Source organism: Propithecus coquereli, unplaced genomic scaffold (genome assembly GCF_000956105.1).
Source record: "Propithecus coquereli isolate 6110/MARCELLA unplaced genomic scaffold, Pcoq_1.0 Scaffold755, whole genome shotgun sequence".
Taxonomy (NCBI): domain Eukaryota; kingdom Metazoa; phylum Chordata; class Mammalia; order Primates; family Indriidae; genus Propithecus; species Propithecus coquereli.
Window position 1 is genome coordinate 105,408 of NW_012153674.1, and position 13,879 is coordinate 119,286.

At 36.6% G+C, this 13,879-nt stretch overlaps 1 protein-coding gene across 2 annotated transcripts in view; it reads right to left on the reverse strand.

Moving 5' to 3' along the window:
• The window catches only part of TMLHE (trimethyllysine hydroxylase, epsilon), a 118,220-nt gene extending 104,588 nt beyond the window's left edge, over window positions 1-13,632 (reverse strand). For both annotated transcript variants that reach the window (XM_012662183.1, XM_012662181.1), the window contains exon 1: window positions 13,527-13,632. The gene's annotated coding sequence lies outside the window, so the exon portion shown is untranslated. The remainder of the gene's footprint in view (window positions 1-13,526) is intronic.
• Window positions 13,633-13,879: the final 247 nt, after the last annotated feature.

Genomic DNA, 13,879 nt, shown 5'->3' on the forward strand with positions numbered 1-13,879 from the left:
CCTTTCACCTCTCACAAAAATCAACTCACGCTGGGTAACAGATTTAAACCTAAGGAGTGAAACTATTAGAATTCTAGAGGAAAATATTGGAAATATTCTTCTAGACATTGGCCTAGGGAAAGAATTTATGAAGAAGGCCCAAAGGCAATCACAGCAACAACCAAAATAAATAAATGGACCTGATCAAATTAAAAAGCTTTTGCACGGCCAAGAAAAGTATCATTACAGCAAATAGACAGCCTACAGAATGGGAGAAAATATTTGCTGTCTACACATCTGATAAAGGGCTGATAACTAGAATCTATCTAGAACTTTAAAAAATCAACAGGAAAAAATCAAACAACCGTATCAAAAAGTGGGCAAAGGACATGAACAGTAACTTTTCAAAAGAGGACAGAATAATGGTCCAAAAACATATGAGAAAATGCTCAACATCTCTAATCATCAGGGAAATGCAAATCAAAACCTCAATGAGATATCACTTATCTCCAGTGAGACTGGCCTTTATCAAAAAGTCCCAAAACAATAAATGTCGGCATGGATGCAGAGAGATAGGAACACTCATACACTGCTGGTGGGACTGCAAACTAGTGCAACCTCTGTGGAAAGCAATGTGGAGATACCTTAAAGAAATACAAGTAGAAGTACCATTCGATCCAGCAATCCCATTACTGGGCATCTACCCAAAAGAACAAATGATACTCTGTAAGAAAGACACCTGCACCCGAATGTGTATAGCAGCACAATTCACAATTGCAAAGATGTGGAAACAACCCAAGTGTCCATCAATACATGAGTGGATTAATAAAATGTTGTATATGTTTACCATGGAGTACTATTCAGCTTTAAGAAACAATGGTGATATAGCACCTCTTGTATACTCCTGGATAGAGCTGGAACGCATTCTACTAAGTGAGGTATCCCAAGAATGGAAAAACAAGCACCACATGTACTCACCATCAAATTGGTATTAACTGGTCAACACATAAGTGCCCATATAAGAATAACATCTATTGGGGGGAGGGGGAAGGGCGGAGGAGGGCACGGGTATATGCATACACAAAGAGTGCCATGTGCACCATCCGAGGGATGCACACACTTGAGACTTGGACTTGGGGGGCGGCGAAGGGCCACATATGTAATGTAAACATCTGTACCCCCATAATATGCTGAAATAAAAAAAAAAAGCAAAAGCAAGATCAAGTTTTAAGTTGATTACCTGTGTAAAGGCCTTATCTCCAAATAAGGTTACATTCCGAGGTACAGAGGAATAGGACTTCAACATATGAATTTTGGTGGGATACAAGTCAACCCATAAGATAACCTATGAAACATTGTAGTCTAAGAAAGAACAGAGAGACAAAAAGGGACATAAAAAATACTTGAAAATGTAATTGTCAAAAACTTCCCCAACTTGATGAAAAATATTAATCTACACATCTAAGAAGCTCAAAGAACCTCAAGTATGATAAACACGAAGAAGTCCACATATTGAAAAAATTGTCTTTGAAAGCCAAAGACAATAGGCAAGTTTCAAAACAACAAGATAAAAATGGCTCATTGTGCATAAGGGAGCTAAAAAAGGATTAATATTTGACTTCTCATGAGAAACAATGGAGGCCAAAGGCAGTGGAATGGCATATGCATAATGCTGAAATACAGATAAACTTTCAAGTAAGAATTCTATAGGCAGCACTTATGTGTTGATCAGTTAATACCAATTAAAACTATATTTCAAAAATGACGGTAAAATAAAGACTTTTCTAGAAAAAAAAGATTTTATTTATTACTAGCAGACATCCCTTACAGGAAATACTAAATGACGTCCCTTAGGCTGAAAGGAAATGACACCGGATGGTAATCAAATAATCACAAAGGAATAATAATAAAGGTCATTACATAGGTAAATATAAAAGATGGTAAATACACACACACTCACACACACACTCTAAAACTGTATGGTTGGTCTTACAAGATATAAAGGTACAAATATATATGATAATTTAAAAAGTGTGGGGGGAGAAAATAGAAAATATTGGTGCAAGAAAATGATGTCATTGGCAATGTGAATCCACAGAAAGAACTGAAGACCACCAGAAAAGGTAAATGTGTTAAGTTAATCTAAAAGATTTCATAAAATGTATTTTATTTCTTTCTTTTCTTCTTTAAAAGATAATTTCACAAATTCATAATAATAACTCTGTATTTAGGGCTTTATATCACATATAAATATAATATACATCACAATAATAGCACAAAGGAGGGTGGAGAATGGAGCTCTACTAGAGTGAATTTCTATACAAACAGTCCCTGCGTTATGGATGACCCGACTTACGGCATTCTGTACTTACAAATGGGCTCCCAAGGCTCCCCATAAGGATGATTTATAATTAAATAATTTCTTCCATGCATGTAACCAAACCTGCATGGCGTAAGTGGTTCATTGACACTGTATATTTACACAAGCAAGCAGCTAGTCTCAGATAGAGAAGCAGCTGATAGATCAAGAACATAGAGAGTCAGAGAGTCCAGAGCCAAGAAAGCTTGTGACAAAAGAATTAGCTGAAGCCTTTCATCTCATTGAAGCAGGATTTGCTAAGCTTGAGGAGCAAGATCCTAACACTGAGCAGTTTAGGAAGGTTTATCGTGCAGTTAATGAGAACATCAGCTGCTATGAGGTCATTTATGATGAAAACAAGAAAAAGGCTGTTCAAACAAGCCTAGATATCTTTTTCAAGACACCAACTTCAGTGGTCAGCTCCCCTCCTCCAGCAACAGAACCAAATCCTGATTCTCCAGCACCATTTCCATCACCATCTTCCAATTAATTTTACCTACCTTCTTGCCTCAAAAATGCCCCTTCCAGTAAGCAAAACACTGATGCAACAATAGCTGAGTGTTAATCTTTAAATTTCTCCTATTTTCTACCTAAACTTTTTGTATGAGTTTGCTTTTATGTTCCGTTTGTTTGAATTAAAAGGAAGAGCAGAATAGTTTCTGTAACTTATTATTACAGTATAGGGGTATTATTATTATTATTACAGTATTACACTGTATTATTATTACCACATGAACCATTATAGTATTGTGGTTATTATTATTATTATTACCATATATGCACTGTTCATCAGGGATCCGAGTTTCATACAAATGTGACCTAAAGACTTTCTCAGGAACATATCTCGTCCATAACCTGGGGACTGCCTATATACTACTGAAATGATGTTGGCACTAATCTTATGTGGATTGTGATTAGATGCACATTACAATCCCTAGAGTAACCAGTAGGAAAATAATTAAAAAATATGTAGTAAAAATGCCAAAAAATGAATTAAAATGGTGCACTAGAAAATAGCTATTTAACACTAAAAAGGTAGTACAGGAGGAACAGAGGAACAAAAATACAGGATGTATACAGATAAAAAATAGTAAAATGGCAGATACAAATTGAAACAGACTAAACAATTACATTAAGTATAAAAGAATTAAACATTAAAATCAAAAAGCAAGGACTATAAAACTGGATTTTAAACACTGAATGAAAATATATAGATCTTACTATATTATGAGAAACACATATTATAGTCAAAGAAACAGTAAAAGAATGGGAAAAGGTACACCATGTAAGACATAACCAAAAAAGAGCTGGAGTGGTTGTACTATTGTTGGACTACATAGACTTAAAAGAAAAAGAGGGACTTTTTTTATTTCAGTAATTCAGTTCATCAGGGAAAGATGAAAATTAAAAGGATACATTCATCTAACAAATAGAGCCCCAGGGCACATGAAGAAAAAACTGACAGAATTAAAGGAAGAAAGAAATAATTCAACAATAATAGATGAAGACTACAAAATCCCACTCTTAATAATGGATATAACAATAAGAAATAAAATTCAGAAATATATAAAAGACTTAGACAACATTATGTATCTGTGGCATAATTGACCTCAATAGAACACTTTACTCCAAAACAGCAAAATACACATTCTTTTAAGCACACATGTACCATTATACAGAACAATACACATGGTAGGCCATAAAACAATTTTTTATAAATTTAAAAGGATTAAAATCATAAAGTTTGTTCTCCCATCATATTGGAATTAAATTAGAAATCAATAGTAGAAGGAAATTTGGGAAATTCACAAATATTTAAAAATTAAGCAACACATTTATAAATAATCCATGGGCTAAAGACGAAACCAAAGAGAAATTATACATTATTTTAACTGAATGAAAAGGAAACTAACATATCAAAATTTATGGAATACCTCATACCTGTTAGAATGGCTATTATCAAAAAGACAAAAAATAACAAGTGTGGTGAAGATGTGGAGAAAAGGGAACCCTTGTATACTGTTGGTGGGAATGCAAATTAGTACAGCCATTATGGAAAACAGCATGGAGTTTCCTCAAAAAATTAAAAATAGAATTTCCATTTGATCCAACAATCCCATTTATGGGTATATATCCAAAAGTTATAAAATCAGCATATTGAAGAGATGTCTGTGCCTCCATGTTCACTGCAGCACTATTCACAATAGCCAAGATATGGATCAACCTAAGTATCTACCAACAGATGAATGTACAAAGAAAACGTGGTATATGTACACCATGAAATACTATTCAGCTTATAAAGCAGAAGGAAATCCTGTCATTTGGAACAACATAGAGAAACCTGAAAAACATTATGTTAAGAGAAATAATCCAGGCCCAAAATGGCAAATACCACATTATCTTAATTATATGTGAAATCTAAAGAATTTGAACCTATGGAAGCACAGAGTAAACTGGTGATTAACAGGGGCTGTGTGGGGAGGAGGGGGCTGGGGAGATCTTGGTCAAAGTATATAAAACTTTAGTCAGACAGGAGGAATGAGTTCAGGAGATCTATTGTACAACATGGTGACTACAGTTGATAACAATGTATTGTGGAGACTGATGTCAGCAAGATGGCAGCCTAAACATCTGTACCCCCATAATATGCTGAAATAAAAGAAAAAAAAAGATGGCAGAATAGGAATTTCCAGACTTTACTTCTCCCCACAAAAGTTCAACCAGCAACTATCCACATATCAGAAAACCTTTGTGAAAACCCCAAACTTTGGGAATAAGCCTGAGATATCCATGTGGACCATAGAACTGAATAAAACTATATTATAAGGGTAAAAAGAATGGTCTCACTTTGACTACATGGCCTCACCTCCTCCCCCAAGTTGGCATGGTGCCACACAGAGAGGATTCCACTGGGCCCACGGTTTCTACAGTGGAAAGAGAACTAGAGGCAGACATCCAGCTTCCTAGCATTACAAGATGCTTCCCAGGAAGCCCACTCTGGTTTCACTTCACAGGGAACAGAAAGGATAATAGCAGAGCTAGATTGCCTAGGGTCAGGTAGAAACAAAGAAGGGATGCAGAGTTTGCAGTAACCAGTGTGTGGATGTTGGTGGTAGCTCTGTGCTCCTGCCAGGAATGGTTCCCCATCAGAAATACCTGCTAATGACATAGCCCACCCATAAAGTCAAGCTGGTCACTCCCAGAAGCACAATCAGGAGTTCAATCTGACTTGAGTCCCTAGATGACCAACCTCAATGACTAGCCACAGACCTCCCCCCAGCCTCAGAACCCACCCAGGGAGGAAGTCATTTACAACATTGCATTTTGGCAAAGCACGGGAACTAGACCTGCCCCATCTGGGAGAACAAACAGTGGCTTGGCTTGCCTCAAGCTCCACCCCAAATCCCCACCCAGGAAGGGAGACAAACCTCATCCAAACATTTCTACTGAGCAGAGATTATTACAGAGCCCAGCCAGCAGCTCTGCCTGATCTCAAACCTCAGCCAGTGATCTAACCAGACATTGTAGCCCAGCCAGCAGCCCCATCTGACCTCAGAGCAAAGGCAGCAGCCCACCCAGCTAGAGAATCTGACAGCAAGCTCTGCCTGCGCAGGGTTGTTACCAGCTAGTCCATCCAGTATCACAGACTGGACTTAATAGTCAAGGTCTATACCTGTCAAAGATCACCTGTAAAGGTCAAAAGAGGTGGCTGTCTCCTAAAATGCAAAGACACAAATGTAAGAACACAAGAATTAAGATGAATCAAGGAATCATGACAGCTCTAAAAGAAACCAATAAAGCTCCAACAATGGACCCTAAAGAAATGGAGATATCTATGAGACAATTGACAAAGAATTCAGACTAATCCTCTTTCAAAAGTTCAGTAAACTAAAAGAATATAAGGATAGAAAATTAAATAAAATGTGGAAAACAATGCATGGACAAAATCTGACAAAGAAATAAAACAATTAAGAAATTAAAATCTTACAGATGAAGAATACAATGCCTGAAATGAAAAATTCAATAGAAAGTTTCAACAGCAGGCAGGCTTGATAAAGTAGAAGAATCAGTGAGCTTAAAGACAGAACATTTGAAATTATCCAGTTAGAGAAGGAAAAAGGAAAAAGAATGAAAAAGAATGAAGAAATCCTATGGGAATTAACAGACACTATCAAGATACCTAGCATTTGCATAACAGTAGTACATGGTAAAGAGAGAGGAAAAAAGCCAGAAAGCATATTAAAAGACATAACGGCTAAAAGCTTCCCAAATCTGGGAAAATCTTTGTCATCACAAAATCCAGGCACAGGAGGCATGGGCCCGCCAATCAAATTTAAGCCAAAGAGGAGTTCACCAAGACACAATAGTCAAACTATCAAAAATCAAAGACAAAGCTATGAAAGGAGCAAGACATAAGAAACATCACATACAAGGGAGTACCAATGTAGCCATCAGCAGACTTCTCAGCAGAAACCCTGCAGGTGAGGAAGGAGTGGGATAATATATTCAAAGCGCTGAAGGAAAAACACAGCCAGCCAAGAATAGTTTACGTGGCAAAGCTGTCCTTCAGAAATGAGGAAGAAATTTTTTGAAGAAAGAAAAAAAATGAGAAAGAAATAAAAACTTTTCCAGACAAACAAAAGCTAAGGGAATTCATCATCACTAGGCCAGCCTTATAGGAATTACTAAAGGGAGTCTTTAAGCTGAAACAAAAGGCCACCAATTAATAACATAAAGCATATGAAAGCACAAAAATTCAATGTTGCGAGTAATACAGAGTTATATTCAGAATACTCTAGTACTGTAATGGTGGTATGTAAAGCAATTTTACTTCACATATTTGAAACACGGACTTCGGTGGGGGGGGGGAACCAAGGGCAACACACGTAACCTAAACGTATGTACACCCATAATTTGCTGAAAAAAAAAAAAAAAAAAAAGACAAAACTATTAAAAACAACTACAGCTAAAAATAAATTATCAAGGGATACAAATTAGAAAATGATGTAAATTTTGAAATTAAAAACAAAATGTGTGTTATGGGGGAATAAAAGTGCAGAGTTGTTGTATGTGATCAAAGTTAAGTTGTTATCAACTTGCAATAACCTATTATAAGTATGATGTGTTAAGTAAGCCTCATGATAATGACAGTAAAAATATACAGTACAGTTGGCTCTTCAACCACATAGGTTTGAACTCCATAGGTCCACTTATACACAGATTTTTTTCAATAAATATATTGGAAAATTTTTTGGAGATTTGCAACAATTTGAAAAAACTCACAGATGAACCACATAGCCTAGAAATATAAAAAAAATTAAGAAGTTAGGTATGTCATGAACGCATAAAATATGTGTAGATATTAGTCTATTTTATTATTTACTACAATAAAATATGCACAAATTATAAAAAGTTAAAATTCACCAGAACTTATGCACACAAACACTACAGACCATACATGGTGCTATTCACAGTTGAGAAAATATAAAACAAATGTAAAGATGCAGTATTAAAACATAACCTCACAAAATGAACCATAGTACACACTGTACTATTGTAATACTTTTCTAGACATCTCCTGTTGCTATTGTGGTGAGCTCAAGTGCTACTAATATCTGCTTAAAAAGCCATGTGATGCAAATCATCTCCATGTGAGCAGTTCATCTCTCCAGTAAATTGCATCTCATGGTAAAAAGCGATTTCTCATGGTTCTTGTGTATTTTATATTGTGTTTAGTGCAATACCATAAACCTTGAATAACACCATGGGATCCACACAAAGTGCCACTAGTGATGGTGGAAGTGCTCCCAAGAAGCAGAGAAAAGTCATGATTGAAGCAACTTTGATAGAACTGGAGGTCATTATTTTAAGTGAAATAAGCCAGGTGCAGAAAGACAAATACTCATGTTCTCACTCATATATGGGAACTAAAAATGTTGATCATATGGAGGTAGAGAGTGAAGTGACAAATACCAGGGACTGGGATCTATCCTTTCTTATGGGAAGGAGGGGTGGCATAAAGAGAGGGAGGTTAATGGGTACAAGGTATACTTAAATATAAAGAATAAGTTCTAATCTCTGATCGTATAGTAGGTTGTATAGTATAGTTAACAACAATGTGTTATATTTTTCAAAATAGCTAGAAGGACGGACTTGAAATATACCCAACGCATACACAGGATAAATATCAGGTGATGGATAATTTAAATACTCTGGCTTGATCATCATATATTCTATGCATATAATGAAATTTCACATGTATCCCTTAAATACAATGTATTAAAACATTAAAAATGTTTAAAAAGAAAAGAAGAAAACCCAAAACTGTCAATGAAGAATTCCATATCCAGCAAAATTATCCTTAAAAATGAAGGTAAAATAAAGAAGTTTCACAATACACAAAGACTGAAAGAATTCATTGCTAACAGATCTACCTTACAAAAAATACTAAAGGAAGTGTTCAGGCTAAAAGGAAATGGTACTAGATGGTAACTTGAATCCCCAGGAAGAAATAACCAGGACTAGTAAAATTAAATATGTAGGTAAACATAAAAGAGAGTATACATATTTTTTTATTTATTTCTTTTAAAGGGAAACCACATAAAACAATAATTTTAAAACCGTATTTTGGGCTTATAACATATTAAGATGTGTAATATACTACATTAATAGCACAAAGGATGAGGGAGCAAAACTTCCCTGTTACCAAAATTAAATTATTATTTATATAAAGTAGATTATTTTAAGTTGACATATGTATTGTAATCCTCAGAGCAATCAATAAAAAGCTCCAAAAGTTATAGTAAAAATATAAAAAGGGGTTTAAATGGTTCATGAGAAAATAGCTATATAACATAAAAGAAGGTAATAAAGGCAATGCAGAGGAACAAAAAAGTCAAGAGACATTAAAATAAATAAATAAATAGAAAAGTCAGATGTAAATCCAATTATATCTTTAATTAAGGTAAAAGTAAATGGGTTAAACAATCCAATCAAAAGATAAAGCATATGAGGTTGGATAAAACAACAGATTCCAAGGATATAGCATGTACAATAGTGGAAAGACACAGTTTAACTGTGAAGACGTAAATACGTTAAATGAATAAAGAACGAAAAAATGTATACAATGCAAAGATCAACCATAAGAGAGCTGGATTAGATAGACTGATATCTAATATCAGACAAAATAGACTTTAAGAAAAAATGTTAGCATAAGAGGAAAAAGGGATATTTTATAATGATGAGTCAATTCATTAGAAAGATATGATAATTATAAACACATACACATCTGACAACAAAATTCTCCCCAACTCATTCTATGAGGCTGGTATTTGACATCAAATAAGACAAATACATCATAAGAAAAGAAATCTATAATATCCCTATGAATATTAATATATATTCATATATGTAAAATATTTATTCATATATTGATAATATAGATGCAAAAATCCTCAACAAAATGTTAGCAAATCAAACCCACCAATATAAATAAAAGGATTACACAGCATGACCAAGAAGGATCATTTTATTCTTTATGGTGTTATTGTGAATTATTCTTATAATACCACTTTCTGATTTTTTCTTGAGTATAGAAATACAAATGACCTTTGTATATTGATTTTGTATGCAAAAAGATAGATTTAGATTCTTACCTCATACCATAAAAAAAAGCAATTCAAAATGAATCAGACACATAAATGAAAGAGGTAAAACTATAAAACTTTTGGAAGAAAACAGATGAGAAAACATTCATTATCATGGGTTAGGCAAAGAGTTCTTAGATAAAACACCAAAAAACATAATTCAAAAGAAAAAAAATGATAACTTGGACTTTATCAAAATTCAAAATCTTTGCCCTTCAAAAGACACCATTAATAAAATTAAAAGACAAGCCACATACTGGGGGAAAATATTCACAAATTATATATCTGATAAGGGTCTAATATTCAAAAGAATTTTTACATCTCAATAATAAGGAAGAAAACAATCCAATTAAAAGTGGGTAAAATATGTGAGTAGACATTTCTCCAAAGAACATATACAAATGTATAAAGCACATGTAAAGATGCTCAGTTAGCCATTAGGGAAATGTAAATCCAAACCACAATGAGATACAACTCCACACCCACGAAGATAGCTATACCTTACTTAAAAATGGAAATTAACAAATGTTGGGGAGGATGTGGAGAAATTAGAATCCTCAGACATTACTGGTAGTTCGTGTAAATGTAATTAATGTAAAACGGTACAGCTCCTTTGGAAAAGAGATTGGCAAAAGAGTAAACATACAGTTATAATATGGCCAAGCAATTCCATTTCTAGGTATCTACCCAAGAGAATTGAAAACCACTCCTAAAACTTCACATGAATATTTATAGTAGCCTTATTCACAATAACCAAAAGATGGAAACAATCTAAATGTCCATCAATTTATGAATGGATAAACAAAATGTAGTATATTGATACAATAGAATATTATTCAGCTATAAAAAGGAATGAAGTATTGATATATGCTGGAAGATGAATACACCTTGAAAACATTATGCTAAGTGAAAGAAATTAGTCACAAAAGCCCATATATTATATGATTCCATTTATAAGAAGTGTTCATAATAGGCAAATCGACAGGCGCAGAAAGTAGATTAGTGGTTGCTTGATGTTAGAGTTAGTAACTGGGATTGACTGAAAATGGGCAAGAGAGATGTCATTGATGTGATGGAAATGTCCTAAAATTGGACTGTAGCGATGGTTGCACCACTCAATAAATTTACATAAAAGCACTTTAAATAAGTGAATTTGATGGCATGTAAATTATTCCTAAATACATTTTTAAACACTCTATGAAGCAAGAAAAAAAAGAGAAAGCTCATATCTTTACTTTGACAATTTATTAGAGATCATACAGAGGCTATTAGGCCCTTGTTGGTTGTTGTTGCAGTGGTGGTGTGGTGGTGGTAAGGATAGTGGTTTTCCCGTGAGACCTGAGAGTCAAGCAATGATTTGGTCTTTAAAATAAAAATTTTAAAATCAATTAAAAAAGCATGTTGCTGGCTTGAAATTTGGAGTAGCACTGGAGACAAAGAGAAGTGGATGGATTCTTAAAATAGTATACAGAAGTGACAAGATTTGTATTCATTAGATATAGAGAATAAGGGAAAAGTGAGGATGCATCAGACTGAGTGGGCTTAAAGTTGAATTCCTGATGTCCTCCCAAACTTCCTGTCCTCCTATGCTACCAGTCTCAGTCAGTGGATCAGCATCCAGGCACAGAGTAAGCATTAATTGATTGTCTTCAGAATGAACAAATAGAGTATGATGAATAGTGTAAAAATATGGGTAAACAAAGCAGTCACCAAGTCCTGCCAAACAGTCAGTCCTAAACTCACCCTCAAGGTTGGCTGAGCAGATGCCCAGCACAATTTCACTCTCACTTTTCAGACCATCTGGGAAATCATCAGGTCTCTCCCTCACCCAAAACAACACCCACCTTCATATCAGCCACCCCTTGCCTAGAACCTGTAGGTTTGGAACAGGTTGGGTTTTTTCCAATAGTCTCTTAACCCTGTAAATCTTTACACAGGACAATAGTAGGTGTATGTACAGCCCATGTGAGCGTGGGGGACATTTGGTGCTGTAGAGAGAGGGTTGCGGTGGTGCCCAACTGGTGGATCTATGTTCAGTTTGGCTCCAAGCAGGAAGAGACTGTTCCTACCAAAGAGTTTTACTAATCCAGGGGTCCACAGCCCTAGCCCCGGTGGGCAGAAAACACAGCTGCTAGAAACATCATAGACACTGTGTGATCACTTTGGATACTTTACTGCTGTTCCCAGGGTTGAAAAGCAGATACAGAACTACTTGTGGTTCCTGATAACAGATGCCAAAACAAGGAAGTGATCTGTCCCAGTCCACACTTCCAAGAAATAAAGGACTAGATGGGGCACACTGAACAAGGCCCCAGACTCAACCACCCCAGTGAATATTCCCTTCATCATACTGGTTATGCGATAAAGTATAACTTCTTTAAGCATTATGATAAATAACCATACTTACTTTTCCTGGTTGTTATGAAAATTAGAGTATTTTGCATAACATATGGTTGCCATTATCATTATAATCGGTTCTTTAATGAGAAGAAATTGGAAGTTGACACCATAATGTTGGTCCATAGTGTTTATAATTCTTCTTTGCCTATATAGTTAAGTTAATGTAAAATAAATTGTATGTAATGTTTACTATAGTGTGTCCTGAAAGGGCAATACCCAGCTAAGAAGCAAGTGTAAAAGACTACTGTATGGGAGCAGATTACGGAAGTGTTTCTAAAATATGAAAGCTCAAGTTTTTCTTTCAGCGATTAGGTGTACAGTTAAATCACTGAACAACTCTTTTATCATGATACTTTTGCTAGGCAGTGTACTATGTCCATTTGTCACATAACATGTTAGGCAATCATCTGGTTAAAATTTGTAATAGTAAAAACATTCACAAAAGCATTCTTCAGAGCTGACAATGCGTTGAATGAATGTCATTTCCAGTTTTCAGGCCACACAGAAGTGTTAAAGGGCTTTTCAGGGTGGTTTTCAGAACACAAGGAGAACTTCCTAGCCCAACTCACCTAATGCCCTACTCTGCCACTTCCTAGGCAGCTTTGATCCAGAGGGGCAAAGGGTAAAATCTGGCAGAGAACATTAGTGGATAATGAGAATGAAAGCAAGCGCTGCAAGGTCTTGCAGACAGCTGAGTTCCACCTTCCACTCTCCCCCAAAGCAAAGTGAGGTATGGAGAGGGTAGGAACTCGCTGAAAGCTAGACACCAAGTCAGTGACAGATTCAGGGCATGAAAGTCCAACCGAGTTTGAAACAATGCACACTGGGCGACAGTCCCAACACGAGCTTGCTCCAGCTCTTCAGCTCTTCCTGAGCGCTAGGCCCATCTGGCCCCACGCTGATCTCCCGGCGGACTCTGTCGCACAACCGGCACAAACCGTGACGACAGCCCTGCGGCGGCAAGGCAGGAGTGGCCTTCTCCTTCGCCAAGACTAAGGTAAGTACCACTGCCCTAGGACGGAGCAGCCTGCATAGGAGCCGCAGCCGCCCACTGCGCCAGGCCTGAAAGCAAGCGCCTAGACAAACCCTTCCGTACCACCCATCCAGGACTCCCCTTCCCCGACCCACAGGACAGGACCCACCTGTGCTGGAGGTCGTGACTCCCAACTGCGCAAAGCGGGCGGAATTCGAAGCAAGCAGGGTCTCGGGAGGCAGCCTTGCACCCGCCTTTTCCTACCCCAAGCAAAACTCTCGGCCCTGAGATCCCCTCCCCCAGCCCGCTCGGGCCCAGTGGTGAGCCTCGAGGCCCCGCCCCTCTCCTTCCGGCTGTGCGGGGGTGGGTACCTAAGCGCGCCTGGAACCTCTAGAGTCTCTGATCCAGAAGGATTGGACTGAGGTGCACTAGTCAATCGCCGTCATTGAACGGCTTTGAAGCCATAGGCGCAGGGAGGAGGGAAAGACTGACCCATAAAGCTACACTGCATGTAAAACTGTG